This window comes from Rhinoderma darwinii, chromosome 1, assembly GCF_050947455.1.
Source record: "Rhinoderma darwinii isolate aRhiDar2 chromosome 1, aRhiDar2.hap1, whole genome shotgun sequence".
Classification (NCBI taxonomy): Eukaryota; Metazoa; Chordata; class Amphibia; order Anura; family Rhinodermatidae; genus Rhinoderma; species Rhinoderma darwinii.
This window is the reverse complement of record NC_134687.1, coordinates 536,116,919-536,143,792: the sequence shown is the minus strand read 5'-3', so window position 1 is coordinate 536,143,792 and position 26,874 is coordinate 536,116,919. Positions and strand designations below refer to the sequence as shown.

Here is a 26,874-nt window from a genome sequence, read left to right as displayed (position 1 = left end):
AAATTAGGTAGGTCCTCTATGATGAGCGATTAGAGAGCAGTGGACCCATATATTGCTCCTGTACATGGGGCTATGCGGTTTGTATCCACCTCTGATTCCAAGGTCTCCATGCATAATAATAGTGGGCCTCATTTATCAATACTGTGCAACATAGAAACTGGCCTCATTTCCCATAGCAACCAATCACAGCTCAGCTTTCATTTCTCGAACTATTCTGTAAAAAAGGAACCTGCATGGTGATTGGTTACTATAAGCAACGAGGCCAGTTTTTCCGTTACACAACTTTTTTGCATAATTGTGGTCCACTACTATTGACTTTGTATGGAAACGTTGGAATTACCCTGTAGTCCACTATGAATGATGGTTTATTTGCTTATATTCTCTGTATTAAATCACATTATGAATTATCAAGCAGGATGCCGAATTACTAAAATACGTATTCTCCATTTTGTAATGACCTTTCCTCTATGTAATTCTAGAGGAGTCTCAAAGAAATGTCTTATCTTCTTGTGTTCATAATATGGTCTTCATACCCCATTGTAGCAGGTTGGCTGAACGCCCAGACATAAAGTGTAACTATTTCTCATTATCGCAACAAATTCTCCCATGAGAACGAACCACTAACACCACCCCATTATATGATTGTCTCCAGGTGTTACCTGATGCCAGCATTTTAATGAAGAATTATAATTATGCACTTGAAATATTCTTATGGTCTGCTATTAGCTGAATAAGAAATATTGTCACATTGTCTCTGATTGGTTAACCTCAAGTCTGCACCCCTTTTAAATGATATTATAATGGAGTTTGGCAATAAACCTCCAGAGGAGTATTTTGAGAATATCAGCAGCGTCTGTGTGTTTTCTTCTCCTCTCTCGATATATATCGGTATGAAATCTCCTGATTAGGATGCTGGATAAAGTTCCTGGCGTGAGTGTCTGTAGGAACACTCGTCTAAATTTCAGTCTAATATATTTTGAGCCATTGACTCCCACGACACCACTAAGCGGAGACCATTTGCCATCATTCACAAACTTACACTAAGGCTTCATACACAGGTCAATATAGATGGCGGCCATATTAAAGAGCCGTAGGCACTAAGTTTGCCCCATACGGTGCCTCTGCAAGGAACCATATTCAAGCATTGCTTCTTGGGGAGAATACCTCTAATATTTCATGTGGTAGAAGAAAGCACAATTTTTTTCTCTCACACATACCGTATGAATATTTAAAAAAAAAATCCTGTTTTGCTCTGTATGAAATCGGAGGCATGCGGAACAACAGATATGGAGGCTATATTACAGATTTCTACAACACGAATCCATAATACTGCTGGGTGTGTGTATGAGCCCTTAAAATAAAGCTCCCAACAAGAAAACCTATACCTTGGGTTTTTCCATGATTAACAATATTCACCTATACACGTTACATCTGTGGGAGTTCAAGGGCTTGGGACTATATTGGGAATGTGATTGGTTGATGGATTACTTAAGACTCCATGTTGTCTGTTATACAATGCTGCTGTGACTGAATTATTTGGCTATATATGTTCAATGTCACTCTTCTATATAACGTTGCTATATTTTTGGAACAAGTGGAGTATTGTCTGGGCATAGAGCCAGCATTGGTCTGGACTAGTCTTGTGATTCGGATTCTCTCAAGGTCTGGGGATGGCCACTCCAGGTTATTGGGGGATCAAGTAAACAACACGTACACTGATTTAAAGTGTGCATGCACTGGCTATTGCCACGTTGCGTAATGTGCCAAAGCTATAAATTGGGGACTTTCTGGATGTTGATTAGAAGCTCTTGTACCTACAACTCTGAGGGACGCCTCTATGCAGGGTGGAATTTCCCGCTTGAGTTCTCTGATCAGCACCGAGGGGGCTTCCCAGTTGATGATCTGTCAGAGAATGTTTAAGGGGGTTGTCCACTACTGAAAAACTGATGACCTATCGACGGGATAGATAATCAGTATATCATCGGTGTGGGTCTGACACCCGGACGCCGCACCGTTAAGCCACTCCAGCTGCCTCCGGATATTATGGTCCATTATGCAATGTACGGAGCCAGAAGCAGTTGGCTCCGTACATGTGCTGCCGAACTGCAGCTATCCGGTGGATAGGTCATCAATTGTCCAGTAGTGGACAACCCCTTTAACTCAGTGGTGATGTAAGTAACCTTTATCCTTTGCATATCTTTGCAAAAGGAGGACATTTTTCAGCAAGAATATTATTACTCAATATTGAATTTAATAAACTATAATTGATTTAATATAAAAGTGTGTCTCTTTAAAGGGGATCCGAACCCAACTTCTGTAGTAGTTGGCAAAACAGGGACCCCCACTGTTCACAGGAAGAAAGATCACACTTTTCTAGCGGACAACTGCAGTGAGTTGTGTGGAGCCAGTGAGTGGGATCTAACATTTTTCACCTGTCCCGCTCGGTTCTTGGGGGGAGAAATAAAATAGCCCAGTAACAGTGGTAACTTATTACTGCATCTGTCATAGACTTTAATGGAGAGTGAGAGACCGGGCACCCCGTGCTTACTAATGTGAGTGTTGGGGCCCCATCTATCAGGTTTCTCTGGCAAATCCTGTCAAGTCTGGTGGGAAAACCTTTTTTAAAACGGTTTGAAGCTCATAAGCAATATGTATAATATACATATAATATATATATATATTATATATACACACATACATACACACTACCGTTCAAAAGTTTAGGGTCACCTAGAAATGTCCTTATTTTTGAAAGAAAAGCACAGCTTTTTTCAATGAAGATAACATTAAATTAATCAGAAATACACTCTATACATTGTTAATGTGCTAAATGACTATTCTAGCTGCAAACGTCTGGTTTTTAATGCAATATCTACATAGGTGTATAGAGGCCCATTTCCAGCAACCATCACTCCAGTGTTCTAATGGTACATTGTGTCTGCTAACTGTGTTAGAAGGCTAATGGATGATTAGAAAACACTTGAAAACCCTTGTGCAATTATGTTAGCACCGCTGTAAACAGTTTTGCTGTTTAGAGGAGCTATAAAACTGACCTCCTTTGAGCTAGTTGAGAATCTGGAGCATTACATTTGTGGGTTCGATTAAACTCTCAAAATGGCTAGAAAAAGAGAGCTTTCATGTGAAACTCGACAGTCTTTTCTTGTTCTTAGAAATTAAGGCTATTCCATGCGAGAAATTGCCAAGAAACTGAAGATTTCCTACAACGGTGTGTATTACTCCCTTCAGAGGACAGCACACACAGGCTCTAACCAGAGTAGAAAGAGAAGTGGGAGGCCCCGCTGCACAACAAGACAAGTACATTAGAGTCTCTAGTTTGAGAAATAGACGCCTCACAGGTCCTCAACTGGCAGCTTCATTAAATAGTACCCGCAAAACGCCAGTGTCAACATCTACAGTGAAGAGGCGACTCCGGGATGCTGGCCTTCAGGGCAGAGTGGCAAAGAAAAAGCCATATCTGAGACTGGCTAATAAAAGGAAAAGAATAATATGGGCAAAAGCACACAGACATTGGACAGAGGAAGATTGGAAAAAAGGGTTATGGACAGACGAATCGAAGTTTGAGGTGTTTGGATCACACAGAAGAACATTTGTGAGACGCAGAACAACTGAAAAGATGCTGGAAGAGTGCCTGACGCCATCTGTCAAGCATGGTAGAGGTAATGTGATGGTCCGGGGTTGCTTTGGTGCTGGTAAAGTGGAAGATTTGTACAAGGTAAAAGGGATTTTGAATAAGGAAGGCTATCACTCCACTTTGCAACGCCATGCCATACCCGGTGGACAGCGCTTGATTGGAGCCAATTTCATCCTACAACAGGACAATGACCCAAAGCACACCTCCAAATTATGTAAGAACTATTTAGGGAAGAAGCAGGCAGCTGGTATTCTATCTGTAATGGAGTGGCCAGCGCAGTCACCAGATCTCAACCCCATAGAGCTGTTGTGGGAGCAGCTTGACCGTATGGTACGCAAGAAGTGCCCATCAAGCCAATCCAACTTGTGGGAGGGGCTTCTGGAAGCATGGGGTGAAATTTCTCCCGATTACCTCAGCAAATTAACAGCTAGAATGCCAAAGGTCTGCAATGCTGGAATTGCTGGAAATGGAGCATTCTTTGACGAAACCAAAGTTCGAAGGAGAAAATTATTATTTCAAATAAAAATCATTATTTATAACCTTGTCAGTGTCTTGACTATATTTTCTAGTCATTTTGCAACTCATTTGATAAATATAAAAGTGTGAGTTTTCATGGAAAACACAAAATTGCCTGGGTGACCCCAAACTTTTGAACGGTAGTGTATGTATATCCATACATACGTAATATCCATAATATCATATACGTGTGCATTTTAACCGGTTAAGGACTAGGCTGTTTTACAGCTAAATGACCAGAGCAAATTTCACAATTTTGCTATGCGCTTCTTTAGATGACTATAACTCTGTAGGTGAATAAAGTTCATCTTTGAATTTTACACTCTTTTTAAAGGACAGATAGGGCTTTGTTTTAGTGGCATTTGTCAGTATATATCATTTTTATTTTTTTCTCTAAAGTGGGCAAAATTGGAAAAAAATGCAAGAATTTAGCAAATGCGTCAGTTTAGGCTAGTATTTTTCACACACGGTATAGTCCACGGACAAAATTCATCTCCTTTCACATTCTTCCACTTCTCCCGTGCATGGGGATACCAAATATGTGTGCCTTATTCGCTGTGCGGGCATGTGCCAGGGCTTGGCATAAAAGGAGGCTTTTTGGCCTTTTCGGTCCAGGAATTTTGCATTTGATTTTAGAGCCGCATACTGTTTTCTGGGGGGCCTAATGCTGCTGAAACATTAGAAACACCCCATAAATGACTTCATTCACACAAGTAGACCCCACAAGGTTTTCTTCAAGGGGTTTATCATATTTTTAGACAGTCCAGTTTTCTTCTGAAAGTTTCTTGAATAAGATGGAACAAAATAAAATCAGCACTTTTTTAGCAAATGCGTCAGTTTAGGCTAGTATTTTTCACACACGGTGTAGACCACGGTCAAAATTAATCTCCGTTCACATTCTGCCACTTCTCCCGTGCACGGGGATACCAAATATGTGGCCTTATTTATCACATAGAGATGTAGGAGGGCGGAGGATAGAAGAAGATTATTTCACATATCGCTTTTTTTCAAAGCTGGTTTTACAAAACTCAACAGAGTTTCTATAACACTTCCAAAATATCTGCTCTTGAAGCAGAAATCCCAAAATATTCATCTAGGGGTATAATGGGAATTTATTTTTTGGGGTTTTCTAAAATAAGAAATTGCAGGTTAATGCAAATGGAGCTCTCCAGCAGATGAACTTTAGAAAACATCAAACATGACATCCACCCCCCACCCATTCCCTCCCTCACCCTTGGAGTAAAATCATGGGAAAAATAAAAACGTAATGTAGGGTAAATATATTTTCAACAAATTAACTAAAATCTAATAATTCAGAACAGTGTGGTATTTTTTAAAACATGGCTCAATGCACAGGCCTGGTTGCGAGGGACATGAGGGACAGAAATATCGGGAATCTTTGCGGTGCCCGTCTTTTCTGCAGACGCGGCACTTTTTCTGGGGGTTGCTTCTGGTTGCTGTTGGGGGAATCCGACTGATGAAGTGTCTTTCAGTCAGTCGCGTGACATCCTCAGACTGGGGGCATTCTCGGGTGTCCTGAACATCAAAAATGAGGCCTTCAATAATTTTTTCCTGGAAATCCAGGTATGTGTCTCTGCCTCTGTTTTTTTTGTAGAGCACAAATGAATTGTGGATGGCCACCTGTAACAAATAAATGGCCACCTTTTTGTACCAGGTTTTAGTTTTGCGTTTTACTAAATAGGGCTGTAAAACCTGGTCGCTTAAATCCACCCCCCCCCCCCCCATGTACTTGTTATATTCGGACACGCTCACTGGTTTGTGCTTGTCCGATGTTGCCCCTCTTTCCCTCACTGCCACTGTTCCTGCGGTATGAATCGTGCTTAGCACATACACGTCTTTGCGATCCCTGAACTTGACCGCCAGCAATTCTTCAGATGCATAAGCACAGGAGTCCCCCTTTACCATGCGCTTCCCCACTAATTGCTGTGGAAAACCAATTCTGTTTTTGCGCATGGTACCACATGCCCCAGTCCTTGCAGCATGCAAATGCCTAAACAGGGGCACACTCGAATAAAAATTATCACAGTACAGGTGGTACCCCTTGTGAAGCAGAGGCTGCATTATCTCCCACACGATCTTACTGCTGGTGGAAAGATCAGGGGGGCATCCAGGAACATTTATTGTGCGGTCCCGCCCTTCATAAATTCTGAAGGCGGTGGTATATCCTGCCATATCTTGCCCTTTTGGAAGGTAGATATTGGCGAAAGCTAAGTCTGCCATGAAAGTTGAGGAGGGATTCGTCCACACTTACATTCTGCTCAGGGGTGTAGAGTTGCAGAAATAAATTATTCAGGGAATTTATTAGCGGTCTTATTTTGAACAACCGATCCCGGTTTGCATCGGTACTTGGGGGGGCCTGTGCGTTGTCATTGAAGTGGAGGAACCTCATTATTGTCTCATAACGAGACCTGGGCATTACTGCAGAATATACTGGGGTGGCTTGGGCGGGTCTTGTTGACTAGTAAGACCTAATGGAGGGCTTTTTGACAATACCCATATTTAGGGTGAGCCCCAAAAAAAATTTTAATTCCTGCAAATTGGTGGGCGTCCAATCTCTGGCATGGGTGGATGAAGGTTTCTGCCTTATATATTGCGTGGCATATAAATTTGTTTCGTGGACAATCTGATTTAGGATGTCGTCCGTTATAAATAAATCGAAGTAATCCATTTGGACAAAATTTGTATTGTCCACGGTTATGCCAGGAGTGGCCGTAAATCCGTGGATTCTAGGCCCAAAAGATGGGGCAGGTGCCCATACAAGAGCCTGGACTGGAGGGACCAGGCTGTCCCGTGCTACAGCGCTACTTGGCCCTGCGCTTTCATGTTCTGCAGTTTCGACTGCATCAGGGACAACGTCCCCTGAAGATGAACATGAAGTGACGCTGTCATCGTCACTACCTAAAACAGGTTCCATCTCGGACGCCATCTCTGATGCGTTCTCCGACTCAGACCACAGCATGGCGTATGCCTCCTCGGCGCTAAACAACTTCCTCGCCATAACGTAACTAACACTAACTAAACAAATTTTTTTTTTTATTTTTTTTTTATAAAACACACAAACTAACTGCTATATATATCTACACTACCGCTAACAAAAAAATAAACCGCTATTGCTATATATATTATATATATGTGGATATATATATAATTATATACTCCCTACCTGCCTATTCTAATAGAATAAAAGAAAGAAAGGTAGATAGATAGAAAAAAAGATAGATGGATAGATAGATTGTATAGATAGATAGAAATCTATCTATACAGAGAATGTTTTAGAGTGTAACTGTATTTTTTTGTAACTGTAACTGTAATCTTCTGGCAGCAATTCTCCCGAGTCTCTTCTTCTCCTCAAACTGAAACAATGTTTGAGGAGAAGAAAAGAGGCAGGAGATTTACTGCCAGAAAAGTCAAAATAAAACAAATGTGGTCGCTGTGATAGGTTTTCACAGCGACCACATGTTCAGGGACCATCAGATTGGTCCCTGATACTCTGCCCAGTGCCCAGAGCTGTTGGTAACAGCGTGGGCACAGGGCTGTGTGCACGCGATCGTGTGCACACTGTTTTATAAGCAGGAATGCATGTGATCGCTGTGATTGGTTGTCACAGCGACCACATGTTCAGGGACCATCAGATTGGTCCCTGATACTCTGCCCAGTGCCCAGAGCTGTTGGTAACAGCGAGGGCACAGGGCTGTGTGCACGCGATCGCGTGCACACTGTTTTCTATGCAGAAATGCATGTGATCGTTGTGATTGGTTGTCACAGCGATCACATGTTCAGGGGCCAAAAGATTGACCCCTGACATTCTGCCCAGTGCCCATGGCTGTTAGCAACAGCCAGGGCATAGAGCTGTGTGCACGCGATCCCGCGTGCACAGTCTCTGAAGTGCGGCCGTATATATACTATACGCCGGACTTTAGAGACCCTGACCGCTGGCCGTATAAATACGGCCAGCGGTCGGGAACCTGTTAAAAAAGGCTTCACAAGAAACGCTAGCGTATTTGACACTATTTTTTTTTGAGCGCCATGTGAACTTGCCCTTATTTCTCTCATTTATTGAGGTTAAAGGGGTTATCCCACTAACACAACTTATCACCTACCCACAGGATAGGTTGTATATTTTACCGATCACTAGTATAGTAGACACCAGTCCTCCATTCCTCCTCACTAGCACGTCTGCATCAAGCGGCGGTCAAGCATGCACATAAATGTAAGTACTTATTTACAGAAGCGTCTCCGATTTGAATCGGCAAAAAAAAACAGACCGTTTTCAATGCACATGAATGTCCGTGTTGCATCAGCGTGGTTTCCGTGTGTCATCCGCGTTTTTCGGCCGTATTTCTCCTCTGCAGGCACTTCCTGATTGAACTTATTTTTTTGTATTTCTTTATCAACCGATCTGTAAAAAATGGACATGGATGTCTTCCATATGCTGTCCACTTTTTAACTCGCCCATAGCCTTTAACCCCTTCCCGCCGGATCACATACAGTAACGTCAAGAAAACTGGTGTCTTACCGCATTTTCACGTTACTGTACGTCATGGAGATGAAGCTGGCTCAGGAGCTGAGCCAGCGACATCACCGCCGGGTGACAGCTGTATGTTACAGCTGGCACCCTCAGGTATCGGGCAGGACCGGAGCTAGCCTCCGATCCGACCGATTAACCCCTCACATGCTGCGTTCAATAGAGATCGCAGCATGTGAGGAGTTTATAGCCACCGGCACCCCAGCAACGTGATCGCTGGGTTGCCGGTGGCTGCAAAGGCGATCGGAGGGCTAATGCTTACCTCCCGGTCCGCCAGTAACGGAATCCTCCTATGCCCCGTCGTCGGCGGGGCCCAGGAGGCTTCCGGTACCATCGGCAAGATGGCGCCGGCTCAGCTTCCGGCTCAGAAGCTGAGCCGGCGTCATCAGCAGTGGGTGTCCGCTGTATGTTACAGCGGACACCTCGATCTATCGCCAGGAACCGGAGCTAGCTCCGATTCCTGGCATTAACCCCTTCGATGCAGCGATCCATTGTGATCGCTGCATCCTAGAGGTTTGAAGAAAAATCGGCAGCCTTGCCATGCGATGACAAGGCTGGCGACTGTTACTATGGCAACAGGAGCCCTAACAATGGACTCCTGTCTGCCATTACGTAAACTGATTAGGCCCCGCCCAGAGGCGGAGCCTGATCGGCTTGCTGTCAGTGAACAACTGACAGTTCCAATACATTGCACTACATAGGTAGTGCAATGTATTAGAACATCAAACAAACAGTTGGACATTCAAGTCCCCTAGTGAGACTAAAGGTGTAAAAAAAGTCAAAATAAAAATTGTAAAACATACAATAAAAGTTTAAAATAATAACACTAAACACAATCGCCCTTTCACTTATCAAGTCATTTATTATAGAAAAAAATAATAAAGCCATACATATTTGTTATCGCAGCGACCATAACAACCTGAACTATAAAAATATTATGTTATTTATCCAGCGCAGTGAACGCCGTAAAAAAAACCCTCAAAAACACTGCCATAATTACTGTTTTTTTGGTCACTGTCTTCCAAAAATTGAAATAAAAAGTGATCAAAAAGTCGCATGTATCCAAAAATGGTACCTAAAAAAATCTAGACCTCGTCTCGCAAAAAACAAGCCCTCACACAGCTCCATCGACGAAAAAATGTAAAAGTTATGGCTCTCACAACTTGGCGACAGAAAAAATACATTCTCTTTCCAGAATAAAAGGTAACATGTAGTTTATAACGTACGGTGAACGCTGTATATAAAAAAAAAAAAAAAAAAAAAAGTGGCACAAGCTGGGCACGACATATTTGACACTGAATTGGCATATCTAGGGAAAAATGTTAATTTGTACCTTCCGCAGCGCAATCATTTATGGAAAAGACCTGTGGGGTGAAAATGCTCACTACACCTCTTAATAAATGCCTTGAGGGGTGCAGTTTCCAAAATGGGGTCACTTCTCAGGGGTTTCTTTTATTATTTCACATCAAAGCCTCTGCAATTGTGAACCAATACTTTATATATGTCGCCAAATTAGGCCTCAATTTTACACGGTACTCTTTCACTCCTGAGCCCTGTCGAATGTCCAGGAAAAAGATTAGGGCCACATGTAGGGTGATTCTAAAACAGGGAAACACCGCATAATAATTGAGAGCTGTCTTGTTATGGTGGCACAAGCTGGGCACCACATATTGGCGTATCTAAGGAAAAATTCCCATTTTCATTCTCCCACATCGTGTGCACACGAATTTCTGCAAAACACCTGTGGGGTTAACATGCTCACTACACCCCTAGGTGAATACCTTGAGGGTGTTGTTTCCAAAATGGGGTCACTTCTGGGGGGGGATCCACTATTTTGGTGCCACAGGGACTTTGCAAATGCAACATAGCGACCAGAAACCAAATGCAGCAAAATCTGTACACCAAAAGCAAATGGCGCTCCTTCCCTTCTGAGCCCTGCCGTGTGCCCAAACAGCATTTTATGACCACGTGTGGGGTATTGCCGTACTCCAGAGAAGTTGCTTTACAGATGTTGGGGTTCTTTTTTTCCTTTATTTGTTGAGAAAATTAAAAATTTGGAGCTAAAGCTACGTCTTATTGAAGAAAAAGGATTTTTTTTATTTTCACTGCCCAATTCTAATAAAATCTATGAAACACCTATGGTGGCAAAATGCTCACTACACCCCTAGATGGATTCCTCAAGGGGTGTAGTTTTCTCAATGGAGTCACTTTTTTGGCGTTTTCACTGTTTTGGTCCCTCAGGGGCTTTGCAAATGCGACATGGCCTCTGCAAACCATTCCTGCTAAATTTGAGCTCCAAAAGCCAAATAGCGCTCTTTCCCTTCTAAGCTCCGCCGTGTGTCCAAACATCCGTTTATAACCACATGTGGGGTATTGTTTTACTCGGGAGAAATTGCTTTACAAATGTTGTGCTGCTTTTTCTCCTTTAGTCCTCGTGGAAATTAGAAAAAATTAGCTAAACCTACATTATCTTTGAAAGAATGACGATTTTCATTTTCTCGGCCTACTTCCAATAATTTCTGCAAAAAACCTGCTGGGTCAAAATGCTCACTATACACCTAGATAATTTCCTCAAGGGGTGTAGTTTCCCAAATGGGGTCACCTTTGGTGGATTTCCACTTTTTTGGCACCGAAAGAGCCCTTGAAACCGGACATGGTGCCTAAAATATTTTCTAATAAAAAGGAGGCCCAAAATCCACAGGGTGCTCCTTTGCTTCCGAGGCCGGTGCTTCAGTCCATTACCGCACTAGGGCCACATGTGGGATATTTCTAAAAACTGCAGAATCTGGGCAATAAATATTGAGTTGCGTTTCTCTGGTAAAAACTTCTGTGTTACAAAAAAAATTAATTAAAAATGAATTTCTGCAAAAAAAAAATGAAATTTGAAAATTTCACCTCTACGTTGCTTTAATTCCTGTGAACAGTTTAAAGGGTTAAGAAACTTTCTAAATGCTGTTTTAAATACTTTGAGGGGTGAAGTTTTTAAAATGGGGTGACTTTTTGGGGGTTTCTAATATATAAGGCCCTAAAAGCCGCTTCACAACTGAACTGGCCCCTGTAAAAATAGCCTTTTGAAATTTTCTTGAAAATGTGAAATGACGTCCTAGAGAAATAAAAGGACGTTCAAAAAACGATGCCAATCTAAAGTAGACATATGGGGGATGTTAATTAGAAACTATTTTGAGTGGTATAACTGCCTGTCTTACAAGCAGATACATTTACATTTAGAAAAATGCTAATTTTTGCAATTTTTTACAACATTTTGGTGTTTTTCACTGGTAAATATTGAATTTATCGACCACATTTTTCCACTATCATAAAGTCCAATGTGTCACGAGAAAACAATATCAGAATCGCTTTGATAGGTAAAAGCATTCCGGAGTTATTACCACATAAATTGAAATATGGCAGATTTGAAAAAATGGGTCTGGTTCTGAAGGCCAAAATGAGCTTGGTCCTAAAGCGGTTAAAGAGCGAGTCTGGTCTGCAAAACGGACCAGAATAGGACATGCAGTGTTTATGTTTATGGCTTCATTAATTTGCATTGGTCAGTGTGCTGTGTGTGTTTTTCACATTGCAAATCATGTGATTAAAAGATCATGTGATGCAAAGATTCCTTTTTGCAACATATGATTTATTCTGAAAAAATGCCACCAAAAAAGGCCATTTTGAAAAAAACAAAAAAAACAAATATTGACACATGTTTTTTGAAGCATCAAATAGAGGTCTATGGGAGAAAAGCGCCACTAAATGCTTAAAACATGCCAAAGCCAGGCTTGCTGCGATTTTGGAAAAACACCACGAAGACAAAAAACGCAAGACAAAATAAAAAAAAAAATCCACTGTTTGGTGTGCGTTTAATAATTCCCTTCTGACTTTAACCCCTTGCCAACTTCCAACGTATATATACACGGTAGAGGTAGAGTGGGGATGAATGTAGCGGGCTCAGCCCTAGAACGAGCTGGTCGGCTGTATTTGACACAGTTTTGACACTTGATTGTAACGAGCGGGATCCTGCTAGTTTATCCCCTTAGATGCCGTGGTCAAAAGCGACGTGGGGTGCTGGCGGTTGGTATGGTAGCCTGGGGGCCTAATGAAGGTACCAGGTCTGCCATCTTTGGACTCCTATTAAGAACTGCCTACAGCAGGGCTTAATAGGAGGCGGTCAGTATCACAATATACTGCAATACATTAGTATTGAAGTACTGTATATCATGCAAGCGATCCAACAATAACTGGTTCAAGTTCCCTAGGGGAACCACGAACAAAAAAAAGTTAAATATAGTTACACCTTTTTTTTAAAAAAGCGCACACACTTTCCCCCAAATACAATCCCCCCTCCCTTATTCTGGCAAGTACCAGGAGAAGGAAGGGTTTGAATTTTCAAACCTCCTACACTGTGTGCCGCCATTTTCTGAGCGACTGCACAGTGTAGGAGGATTAGATACAGGGCTCAGCAGACAGTATAACACGAACAGAATACACACTTCACATACACAAACATAACTTACCTGCTCCTGCCGCCGCAGCCGCCACCTCCGCTCCTATTCCTTGCGCCTTCGCTTCCTTGAACATATGGCCGGAAGCCGCGGCCGGAAGTCGTCATCTTACTGTCCGGCAGCGGCTTCCGGTCCACTTGAAAATGACGCCGGATTTCGGTCTGCGAACAAGCTCTGCGAGCTTCGTTTTGGTCTGTGTGGGAGCTGCGCATGCGCCGTTCCCACACAGACGGCGTACGCTGCAGAGAATGGAACGGCTCCCGTTGGCACTCTCTATGGGGATGTATGTGCCGTATTTCATCTCTGTATGTGTCGTTAAATCGACACAGAGATGAAAAAAAAATGGCAGCCCCCATAGAGAAGTAAAAGTAAGAACAAAGTAAAAAGTAGCACACAAGAACACAAATAAATAAAATTTATGTTCATATCATATTAAAAGCAATATGATAAAAAAAAAAAAAATTCTTGACACCTTTCCTTTAAACTAAGGTGTGCACTGTAATTGGCACCACAGGGGTCTTCACACTTGTAATCAGTCAGTTTAAAGGGTGAAAAGTAGTGTCTGGTATCATGGTGTGTACCACACTGAACAAGTACCAAAGAAATCCAAGGAGAGAGTTCTCAGGCGATTAGAACGAAAATGATAGACGAACATGTGGTAAAGGCTAGAAGACCATCTCCAAACAGCTTGATGTTCCTGTTACTACAGTTGCACATATTATTCAGAAGTTTAAGGTCTATGCCAACCTCGTGGACGTGGCCGCAAGGGGAAAATTGATGACAAATTAATGAGACGGATAATACGAATGGAAAAATCAAAGAGCCCAGAAAAACTTCCAAAGAGATTAGAGGTGAACTCCAAGGTAAAGGTACATCAGTGTCAGATCGAACCATCCGTCCCTGTCTTTGCCAAAGTGGACTTAATGGAAGACGACCGAGAAGGAAACCACTGTTGAAAGCAAATCATAAAAAAAGAGAGAGACTGGAATTTGCCAAAATGCATATTGACAAACCACAAAGCTTCTGGGAGAATCTCCTTTGGACAGATGAGACATAACTGGAGCTTTTTGCCAAGTCACATCAGCGCTACATTCACAGACGAAAATATGAAGTATACAAGGAAAAGAACATTGTACCTACCGTGAAACATGGAGGAGGAGGCTCGCTTATGTTTTGGGGCAGCTTTGCTGCATCTGGCACAGGGTGTCTTGAATCTGTGCAGGGTAAAATGAAATCTCAAGACTATCAAGGCATTCTGGAGTGACATGTGCTGCCCAGGGTCAGAAAGCTCGGATTCAGTTGCAGGTCATTGGTCCGCCAACAGGATAATGACCCAAAACACACAGCTAAATACATCCAAGTATGGCTAAGAGCAAAGCATTGGACTATTCTGAAGTGGCTTCTATGAGCCCTGATCTAAATCCTATTGAACATCTGTGGAAGGAGCTGAAACCTGCAGTCTGGAGAAGACACCCTTCACACCTGGAGCAGTGTCCTCACGAGTGGACCAAATACCTGTGGACAGGTGCAGGAGTCTCATTGAGAGTTACACTAATAGTTTGCAGTGATTGCCTTAACCCATTAGTGACCGCCAATACGCCTTTTAACGGCGGCCAATAACGGGCTTTATTCTGATGCATATGCCTTTTTACGGCACTGCATCAGGATAAAGTAAACAGAGCAGGGAGCTGTCAAATCTCCCTGCTCTCAGCTGCTAGAGGCAGCTGAGGGCTGGGGGCGTCCCTGCTCTGCCGGGTGAGATCGATATTAGTATCGATCTCACGCGTTTAACCCTTCAGATGCGGTGCACAATAGCGAGAACCGCATCTGAGTGGTTTTGGAGAGAGGGAGGGAGCTCCCCATCATCCCACTGACACCCGGCGATACGATCGCCGAGTGTCTGTGTCTCTAATGGCAGCCGGGGGCCTAATAAAAGGCCCCCAGGTCTGCCTGGAGCGAATGCCTGCTAGATCATGCCGGAGGCATGACCTAGCAGATGCCTGTCCGTTTTAAACGGACAGGCAGTAATACACTGCAATACAAAAGTATTGCAGTGTATTACAATAGTGAACGGAGAATCACATATTAAAGTCCCCTAATGTGACTAGTAAAAAAGTAAAAAAAAGTTTTATAAAGTTAATTTAAAAAAAAAGTGAAAAAAAAATGAAAACCCAGCTTTTCCCCTTACAAAATGCTTTACTATTAAAAAGACAAAATAAAGTAAAAAAGTTTACACATATTTGGTATCGCCGCGTCCGTAACGACCCCGACTATAAATGTAGTACATTATTTAACCCGCATGGTGAACGCCGTAAAAAAAATAATAAAAAACTATGGAAAAATTGCTGTTTTCTGTGAATCCTGACTTTAAAAAAATGTGATAAAAAGTGATCAAAAAGTCGCATCTACTCCAAACTGGTACCAATAAAAACTACAAGTCTTCCCACAAAAAAAAGCCCTCATACAACCGCATCGGCGAAAAAATAAAAACGTTACAGCTCTTCAAATATGGAGACACAAAAACAAATAATTTTGAAAAAAAAAGTGTTTTTACTGTGTAAAAGTAGTAAAACATACAAAAACTATACAAATTTTCTCGCAGTCACCATCATTTTGACACTCCGTTTGGATGTTTGTAAACAGAAAAGCACGTGGTGCTTTTCTGTTTACATTCAGAGAATGACAGCTGTTGCGCGAATCATGCTGTTCGCACGGAAGTGCTTCCGTGCGACCTGCGTGGTTTTCACGCACCCATTGACTTCAATGGGTGCGTGATGCGTGAAAAACGGGGAAATATAGAACATGTCGTGAGTTTTACACAGCGACCTCACGAACTGTCTGCAATGGCCCATAGACTTGTATAGGTCCGTGCGACCCGCGTGAAAAGCACGCGCGTAGCACGGACGTATATCACGGTCATGTAAATGATGCCTAAAAAGGAGGTTGTGCAACAAAATATTACGTAAAAAAGAACCTTTCACCTGCCCATACATTTGCAGCATGTAATAGTCAGGGCTTCACAAACACTGTCTCACTTTACATTTTTTTCCTATCTTACTCCGTTATTTACATATCGGTGCCGTTATAATTGGCGCCCGATATGTAAATAAGCCCCTGAACTGTCAATGGGTCGTTTCTATCTAACTAATTGGCAAGGGGGCGTGATCTCTTCGCTCTGACACTGTCCAATCAGCTACGGACAGTGCCAGGGCGGCTTGCGCTGTGTTCCCTTCCGCGAGCACACACACACAGACACACACACAAAGACAGAGCGCTCTCTCCAGAAACACCAGTCTGTGTGTGTTCTCGCGGGAGGGAACACAGCGCAAACCGCCCTGACACTGTCCGTAGCTGATTGGACAGTTAGTGTAAAGTGAGACAATGTTTGTGAAGCCCCGCCTATTACACGCTGCACTCCGCTCCACATTTACGGGCAGGTGAAAGGTTCTCTTTAAGGGAACCATCATTTTTGTCCAGGGCAGTTTCAATAGTTTTTTTTTTTTTTCTGTTGAACCAAAATTCAAAAGCAACATCTGATTTACATTAGTTGATTTTCAGTAAATGAAAATGTATGATTACTTTTGTCAGTTTCGAGTTATTTCAGGGACCATTGTGGGTTTTCTTTCTTTAACAGAAGGGTACCAACAATTTTGTCCACAACTGTATTGTAGCAAAGCATCAGAGTGATGTGCGCTGCTCATGTGTTTAGCTCGCAGAAGATTGTACAATTCTGCCCTCGCGAGCCGGAATAGGTACGTATTGGTTTACAGTCTTTTCATGTAAAGAAGAATATTTTCATCCACTGAAAGCAAACAAGGATCTTAAAAATGGTGAGAAACAAACAGTATATCAGAAAGCTGCAGAACTCTTCATTACACGATGATTAAAGAGTGACTGTAGCTTCAAAATAACTTTTAAATAGGTCACAGAGACATATCAGAAGTTTTGATCGGAGGTAGGCTGGGTGCGGAGACTCCCACCAACACTGAACCCGAGAGCTTAGCGCCCTGCACCTTCGGCCGTGATCAGTACTCCTTGTTAGGGTATGTGCACACGGCTTATTTTCAGCCGTCTTTTGGGCTTTAAACGGCCGAATAATCAGGAACAGAACGCCTCCAAACATCTGCCTATTGATTTAAATGGGAAAAACGGCGTTCTGTTCTGACGGAGAGTTTTTTTTACTCTGCCGTTTTGAAAAAACGCCCGCGAAAAAGAAGTGCACGTCACTCCTTGAGCCGTTTTTCATAAACGCTAGAAAAACAGCTCCAAACACGGCTGTAAAAAAGGCTGAAAATCAGGAGCTGTTTTCCCTTGAAAACAGCTCTGTATTTTCAGAAGTTTTTTGCTAAGCGTGTGCACATACCCTTAGGATGAAGACTAGCTCGTAGACGTTCTATGTGAGAGGTCTTCAGCCAAAAAAGGAGCGCCGATCAAAGCTGACGGTGGAACTACACCTTCGCTTCAGCGATGGTGGGGGTCCCAGCACCAGGACCCCCAACAATCAAAACTTCTTATATCTCTGTATGAACAGACATATCAGAACAGGACATTTAGGGTATGTGCACACGATGACTGCAATTACGACTGAAATTACAGAGATGTATTCAGGCGAAAACAGCTCCTGAATTTCAGACGTAATTGCATGTACTCGCGTTTTGCGGGGCGTCTTTTACGGACGTAATTTGGAGCTGTTCTTCATTGGAGTCAATGAAAAACGGCTCCAATTACGTCCCAAGAAGTGTCCTGCACTTCTTTTGACGAGGCTGTATTTTTACACGCCGTATTTTGACAGCGACGCGTAAAATGACAGGTCGTCGGCACAGAACATCGTAAAGCCCATTGAAAGCAGTGGGCAGATGTTTGCCGACGTATTGGAGCCGTTTTTTCAGACGTAATTCGAGGCGTAAAACGCCTCCATTACGCCTGAAAATAGGTCATGTGAACCCAGCCTAAAGGAGTTCAACCGACTTCTTTAACGTCTTACATTAGAATTGCCAGTACTGAAAGAACATCACAAGTAAAGACGACTCTAGACACAGAATAATTCTACTGGACATTATTACAAAAAGTAGAAACAGAGTTTATGACTCAAGAACAAGCGACGACGCAGGACATTCTTCTCTACAATCCAGCCAGGGGAAGTCGGAGAGCAACTGCTGGGGGAATGTGTAAAATGTGATTGGCATCCCCTGTACATGAACACTGTGGGCGATACGTACATACTTTGCTTTTACTGGTGCTCAGAATTTTCCCCAGAATGATTTTTTTTATATAACACAACCATAATAAGCCTCTTAATCATTACGTTTTCAGAATCTACATGATCACAACCGATCAGAAACATTCGGCAGTAAAATTCCTTTAAATCAGCATTAATGGGCCCTTTAAGATGTCAGGATTTTTTGCTATACAAAATCACTGACGCATGACCGATTATGTAGATGTGATTTTACGCGCCATGCCCTCAGAGTAACGCTAGTGACAATAACCCGTATCGTACAGTGATCTACCGCAAACTCACAGTGCGACATGACAGGTGCGGAATATCACCATGAAGCCCCGGCCTGATCAGCGCAGTATTTCCACGGTTTTCTTTCCGCTCAGTCTTCTGGTTCTAGTTAGGTGCTCTGTGCTAGAACCAAGTTCTGGATTATCGGATGCTGAATTAAAGGAGTTTCACGCTACACCCATATACATCATACATATGAGTAATTACATACATGCATCTGAAAAACAAAACACGACGATAACTTATTTCAATACGGCCATGCGTTAACATGAGATAGACATGCAGCACGTCATGCTCCCCCCCACGCTTTAGCCCCACACTCACTTGGCCTCCCTTTCTTAGGGGCGCTGTGCCACTTCCACGTGCGATCACCTTCACACAATTCTCCAATAAAATAATAAAACTATTAAAAGGATAAAGATGAGTTTGCAGGGCGGTCACTGCACATACATTGGTGAGGGGCACAGCTGAGGCAGATGGGAATGGTGGAGCACTTCCTTCACACTTCCGATATTCTCCTCTCAGTCATTAAAAAATAAATAAAAAATATTCCAATAAATCCCCCCCAAAACCCAGGAAGCAGCCCCTCCAGCCACTGACACGCACAGCCCTGCTGTAAACCTAATTTGAGAAGACCCGGCCGGAAGGAAGAGAAACTGGATTTGTATGCGTTCCAAGCCTCACTCTGACTAGGCTCCGCCTTTTCTTTGTCATGTGATCAATCCTTCTCCAATTGACAGTAGATAAAATACAAAATACAAGACGGCTAGAGGACCTTTGATGATGTCATAAACATGTGATCAGTCACATATATGGGAGGAGTCAGGTTGATCTGCTGTCGTTGTTTGTTATTCGCAGTGTAACCACATGAGCAGATAAGGGAAAGTCTGGAACCGTTGTGGTGAAAGTACATAGAGGAATTGATGTAAATGTCAGATGTCTGCAGCTGTGTGTAAGGAATGTGTACGCATCAGGGTTGTGTATGTAATCTGAATGCAGCAGAGCTGGGTATGTAATCTGAATGCAGCGGAGCTGTATGTGTAAGGAACGTGCATGCGCTTTACATCTACGTATGTAGTAGAGCTGTGTAACCGTGTAGCATAGCAGCTTGCATTATGTGTATATAGTAGCCGGTCCCATTCATGCAGCAGAGATGTGTATGTAATCTGAATGCAGCAAAGGTGTGTGTGTGTGTGTGTGTGGGGTGTATGTAACGTGTATGTGCTTTACATCTATGTATGTAGTAGAGCTGTGTAGCAGAGCAGTTTGCATTATGCGTGTATAGTAGCCGGTCCCTTTCATGCAGCAGAGCTGTGTGTCTAGTAATGTGCGTTGCATGTATGTAGTAGAACTGTGCGAGGTCATGTTGTAGAGCAGTCTGTTTCAATGATTCATTTGGGATGAACTGCAGCAAATGGATCAAAAATGGTGCTGTCTGCATAAAATATTTTGTGCAATTTTCCACACAATACCTGCGTACATTTAAAGAGGCTCTGTAACCACATTATAAGTGCCCTGTCTCCTATATAAGGAGATGCGCGCTGTAATGTAGGTGACAGTAATGTTTTTTTATTTAGAAAAACTTTTAAACCACTTTTATTAGCGATTTTTAGCTTTATTCTAATGAGTTTCTCAATGGACAACTGGGCGTGTTTTACTATATGACCAAGTGGGCGTTGTACAGAGGAGTGTATGACGCTGACCAATCAGAGTCATGCACTTCTCCCCATTCATTTACACTGCACTAGCCATATAGTTATAACGCTATGTGCAGCCACATACACAAACCCTAACATTACTTGCAGTGTCCTGATAATGACATCACTACCAGCCAGGACGTGATGTGTGTTCAGAATCCTGACACTTCTGAATCTTTTCTGTGAGATTCCAGCAAGGCAAGAGTAATCTCGTGAGATTACGATGTAACCTGTCATTTCAAACGAGATTACACTTGCCTTGCTGGTAATCTCACAAAAAAAGAGTCAGAAGTGTCAGGATTCTGAGTACACATGACGTCCAGGCTGGATGGTCATGTGTATTCATTATCAGGACACTGTAGTAATGTTAGGGCTTGTGTATGTAGCTGCACATAGAGATATATCTATATCGCTAGTGCAGTGTAAATGAATGGAGAGGAGTGCATGATGCCGATTGGTCAGCGTCATACACTCCTTTGTACAACGCCCACTTGATCTAACGTAAAAACACGCCCACTTGGGCATTAAGAAAGCTCATTAGCATAAAGTTAAAAATCGCTCATAAAGTGGTGAAAATAGATTGTTTTTCTAAATAAAAAGCATTACTGTCACCTATATTATAGCGCCGATCTCCTTATATAGGAGACAGGGCACTTATAATGTGGTGACAGAGTCTCTTTAAGGCAGCTATGAGGTGGCATAAATGTGTCTACTATGTGGTAAGAGAAGACGTAGGTATATTTGGAACAACCATTTATGTAGGAGATAGGGCACTTATAATCTGGTGACAGAGCCTCTTTAAACTAGTAAATGTCAAGTATTTTTAATTTTTTTTATATCGGCCGCTTGTTATGTCTCATTTCCGGCACATTTCAGTTGATAAACGTGCGCCATTAAATCCATACATTTCTATAGGATTTTCCATTGTAGAGGTTCCGGTGACAGCTGGGTCGATAAGATGGGGATAGGTGTTACATATCGGCAGACTGTAACATAACCTGCTGCAACCTCCGATAAAAAAGGAATAGGGGTAATGGTGGAGTCACGTGGAGGGGGAGGATTTGGGGACATTTTGTGATCACTTGCATTGGGACACATGCTGAAAAGCTACTTATCCTGCAATATATCTTCGATGGTTCCCCCTCCCGGGTCTGGGGTGATTTCCCTCCCTCTCTGGGCATCTAAGGTTGCACCCCCCTATGTTTCTTAATAATAGTAATAGTCTTTAGTTTTAAAGCGCCAAAATATTACGTAGTGCATTATGTTTGAGGAAGTAACAAGTTAACCCCTTCCCGCCGAAGCCATTTTTCAGATTTTCATTTTCGTTTTTTCCTCCCCACCTTCCAAAAGCCATAATGCCTTTATTTTTCCGTCGATATAGTACTATGAGGGCTTGATTTTTGCGGGACGAGTTGTAGTTTTTCATAGCACCATTTTGCCATATAATGTACTAGGAAACGGGACAAAAATTATTTGTGGGGTAGAAAATGAAAAAAACAGCGATTCCTCCATGGTTTTTTGCGCGCCGTTTTTACATCATTCACTGTGCAATTAAAACAACATGATGTTAACTTTATTCTGTGGGTCAATACGATTATGGCGATACCAAATATATCTAGTTTTTTTCTATATTTTACTACTTTTACAAGTAAAAACCTAAGTGTAAAAAAGAAAATTTATTTTGTGTCGCCAAATTCCGAGAGCCATAACTTTTTTATTTTTCCGTCGATTAAGTGGTATGAGGGCTTATTTTTTGCAGGATAAGCTGTAGTTTTTAATAATACCATTTTGGGGTACATGCGACGGTTTGAACACTTTTTATTTCATTTTTTGTGGGAGATTAGGTGACTAAAAAATAGAGATTCTGGCGTTTACAGCGTTCACCGTGCGGGTAAAGTAATAATATATTGTAATAGTTCAGACTTTCACGGACGCGGCGATACCAATTATGTTTATTTATTTATTTTTTTACTATGCTCTAGGGGGAAAATGGGAAAAGGGTTTTTTTTTTAACTGTTAATTTGTAATTTTTTACACAAAAAAAACTAACTCATTTTCACTTTTTTTTTTTTATTAGTCCCCCTAGGGGACTTCAACCAGCGATCGTTAGATCGCTTGCACTATATACTGCAATACTAATGTATTGCAGTATATCGTGATAATGACAGGCTTCTATTAAGCCCTGCTAGGCTTCATTAGGCCCCAGGTAGCCATAGCAACCATCTCCCCCCCCCCCCCCCCCCCGCGATTGCGTTGCGGGGGACGCGATGAGCTGTTAGAGGGGATCACCCCCCCCCCTTTCTAACGATTTAAATGCTGGGGTTGCTATTGACCGCGGCATTTAACGACTTAAACGAGCGGGAACGCGCTCGACCGTGATGCCGCTCGATACTCTGAAGTTTTGGCTGTAACAAACAGCCGACACCGGCATCGTATGGAGCGGGTTCACTCCGTGAGCCGCTCCATACTTCCCCTACCCGACTTTGGCATATGGATACGTCAAATGTCGGGAAGGGGTTAAGTTGAAAATACTCAAACAATAAGACAAAAGAGTATGGTCCCAGCCCATAAGAGCTTACAATCTAAGGCCTTACTTATTCACACAAGCGTATTTCAAGTCCGTGTTACGCATGTTAAAACAACGGACGTCACACGGACCTATGCAATTCAATGAGGCCATTCAGACATTGTGTTTTTCACGTATGCCCGCTGCGTGAAACTCACGACATGTCCTATACTTGTGCGTTTTTTTCGCATCACGCACCCATTGAAGTCAATGGGCGTCTGAAAATCACGGACAGCACACGGACGCACATCCATGTGCTGTCTGTGATTCACGCAACAGTTGCTAAAGAAATGATGAGTGAAAGAAAAACACCTCGTTCAGTTTATTTTGCTGACGTAAAAAACGCGTGACATACGGATGACATACGCGCGTAAAAAACGTAGACACGAACCATAAACACCGCAAAACGGACACGTTAGTGTGAATAAGGCCTAAATGTACTTGGAGTAGTGACACAATAGGGATGAGGTGCTAACGTTGTCCATTGGACCAGCCCCTTGTGTTGGCAAACAATATAATTAAAGCTGAATTTACCCGTCACCCAGCCAGTATCTGAACCAACACAGATAAAAAGTGCAGATCGATGCATCATGGGTAGCTAGTTCAGGAAGCCGCAGCGCACGCTAGATATTTGAGACTGTCAGGTTGTGTATGGGCTATGAACTATGGGTATGTGCCATCAGTTTCCTTGAAGAAGGGCATTTTCTAGGCACGCTTAAAACTAGTTCCAGAGAATGGGAACATGGAAGGAGTCCTGCAGACGGAGGCGAGAGGATGTAATAGGGGAGGATGATAGTCGCAGGTCATTGGCTGAACAGATGAGAGCAGTGATGTATGACAATTCCGCTTCAAAGACTAGGAGGAGAGTTCTGCATTTAATTCTACAACAATTAGATAACCAGTGTAATGAGCGACGCGAGAGCAGGGGCGTTAGTATTGCCGCTAGACAGAGAGATCCACCAGGCTACTGTGTTCATGATGGAATGCCGTGTAGCCAGTCTGTTTAGTGGACTGCCCGTTAGTAGTGAGTTACAGTAGTCTAGAAGAGAAAGGACTAGGGCCTGGATAGATGTAGTGTCAATGTTGAGGTAAAGATGGATACGAGAGATGTATTTTAGTGGAAGGCCACAGAATTTGGCAATGGATTGAATGTGAGGAAGAAAGGACAGGTCAGAGTCATGTATAACTCCAAGACATTGGTAACTGGTTTATCATATATCAATAAAACATCTCAATACTAAGCAAAAAAGAAATTTCTTACCAAAATGATATAAGGCCGTGTTGCAAAAATGAATAAACCTTTCTGAAAGTTACAAAATACAACTTAAAGAGGCTCTGTCACCACATTATAAGTGTCCTGTCTCCTATATAAGGACATCGGCGCTGTAATGTAGGTGACAGTAATGCTTTTTATTTTTAAAAAAATGATCTTTATTCACAACGTTAGGAGCGATTTTAGTTTATGCTAATGAGCTTTCTTAATGCCCAAGTGGGCGTACTTTTACTTTCGACCAAGTGGGCGTTGTACAGAGGAGTGTATGACGCTGACCAATCGGTGTCATGCACTCCTCTCCATTCATTTACACTGCACTAGCGATATAGATATATCGCTATGTGTAGCTACATGCACAAGCCCTAACATTGCTACAGTGTCCTGATAATGAATACACATGACCATCCAGCCTGGACGTCATGTGTACTCAGAATCCTGACACTTCTGACTCTTTTTTTTTTTGTGAGATTCCGGCAAGTGAAACCAAATCTCGTTTAGCTCCGTAATCTCGCGAGATTTGGTTTCACTTGCCGGAATCTCACAAAAAAAGAGTCAGAAGTGTCAGGATTCTGAGTACACATGACGTCCAGGCTGGATGGTCATGTGTATTCATTATCGGGACACTGTAGTAATGTTAGGGCTTGTGTATGAGGCTGCACATAGTGATCTAACTATATCGCTAGTGCAGTGTAAATGAATGGAGAGGAGTGCATGATGCTGATTGGTCAGCGTCATGCACTCCTCTGTACAACGCCCACTCTGTAGAACGCCCAGGCTTCCCCTGTTTTGGTCTCTCCAGGGCGTTGCAAATGCGACATGGCACCGAAAACCAATCCAGCAAAATCTGTGCTCCAAAATCCAAATGGCACTCCTTCCCTTCTGAGCCCTGCTGTGGGTCCAATCAGCAGTTTATTACCACATATGGGATATTGCTGTAATCAGGAGACATTGCTTTACAAATGTTGGGGTGATTTTCTTCATTATGCCTCGTAAATATTAAAAATTTCTATGTTTTTTCAGAAACAAAGTAGATTTTAATTTTTACAGACTAATTTCAATATATTTAGTGAAAAACCTGTGTGGTCAAAATGCTAACTATACCCCTAGAAAAATTCCTTGATAGGTGTAGTTTCCAAAATGGGGTCACTTTTGGAGGGTTTCCCCTGTTTTGGTCCCTCCAGGGTGTTGCAAATGTGACATGGAACCGAAAACCAATCCACCAAAATCCGTGCTCCAAAATCCAAATGGCGCTCCTTCCCTTCTGAGCCTTGCTGTGGGTCCAATCAGCAGTTTATTACCACATATGGGATATTGCCATAATCGGGAGACATTGCTTTACATATGTTGGGGTGCATTTTCTTTATTATTTCTTGTAAATATTAAAAATTTCTATGTTTTTTCATAAAAAAGGCGATTTTCATTTTTACAGACATTCTAATAAATTTAGCGAAAAACCTGTGCGGTCAAAATGCTAACTATACACCTAGATAAATTCCTTGAGGGGTGTAGTTTCCAAAATGGGGTAACTTTTGGGGTGTTTCCACTGTTTTGGCACCACAAGACCTCTTCAAACCTGACAAGATGCCTAAAATATATTCTAAAAAAAAGGAGGCCCAAAATCCACTAGGTGCTCCTTTGCTTCTGAGGCCGGTGCTTCAGTCCATTATCACACTAGGGCCACATGTGGGATATTTCTAAAAACTGCAGAATCTGGGAAATAAATATTGAGTTGCATTTCTCTGGTAAAACCTTCTGTGTTACAAAAAAAAAATGTATTAGAAATTAATTTCTGCAAAAAAAATAAAATTTGTAAATTTCACCTCTACTTTGCTTTAATTCCTGTGAAACGCCTAAAGGGTTAAAACACTTTATGAATGCTGATTCGAATACCTTGAGGGGAGCAGTTTTCAAAATGGGGTGACTTCTGGGGATTTTCTAATATATAAGGCCCTCAAAGCCACCTCAGACTGAACAGGTCCCTGAAAAAATAGCCTTTTGAAATTTTCTTTAAAATATGAGAAATTGCTGCTAAAGTTCTAAGCCTTGTAACGTCCTAGAAAAATAAAAGGACGTTCAAAAAACGATGCAAACATAAAGTAGATATATGGGAAATGTTAACTAGTAACTATTTTGTGTGGTATTACTATCTGTTTTACAAGCAGATACGTTTAAATTTAGAAAAATGCTAATTTTTGGTAATTTTTTCTAAATTGTGGTGTTTTTCAGAAATACCAAAATTATCGACAAAATTTTTTCACTAACATAAAGTACAACATGTCACGAGAAAACAATCTCAGAATCGCTTGGATAGGTAAAAGCATTCCAACGTTATTACCACATAAAGTAACACATGTCAGATTTGAAAGGGGTTAATATTCTCATTTCTTTATTTTCTGTAAAGGATTAACACAAACTGGATAAAGGTTATTGTTTTGATTTGGAATTGAATGTGTAGTATATCCAGTGCATTTGCACTTAGGAAAATAAGTTATTATAATGATTTTGTGCTTTATTTGCTTTTTTTTAAATCACTTCTATTTTTTTGAACACTCCTGTGTATATATTAGTCCTTCTCAATGAATTAGATTATCATCAAAAAGTAAATTTATTTCAGTA

General features: G+C 42.0%; 1 protein-coding gene across 3 annotated transcripts in view; it reads right to left on the bottom strand.

The window, feature by feature from the left end:
- ARB2A (ARB2 cotranscriptional regulator A) overlaps window positions 1-19,387 on the bottom strand; it is a 465,547-nt gene extending 446,160 nt beyond the window's left edge. Inside the window, exons 1-2 of one of the 3 annotated variants that reach the window (XM_075837274.1) lie at window positions 19,047-19,387; window positions 18,735-18,939 (exon numbers count right to left, since the gene is read on the bottom strand). The gene's annotated coding sequence lies outside the window, so the exon portion shown is untranslated. The remainder of the gene's footprint in view (window positions 1-18,734; window positions 18,940-19,046) is intronic. The other 2 variants (XM_075837266.1, XM_075837282.1) reach the window with 2 other exon arrangements.
- Between the last annotated feature and the right edge of the window lie 7,487 nt (window positions 19,388-26,874).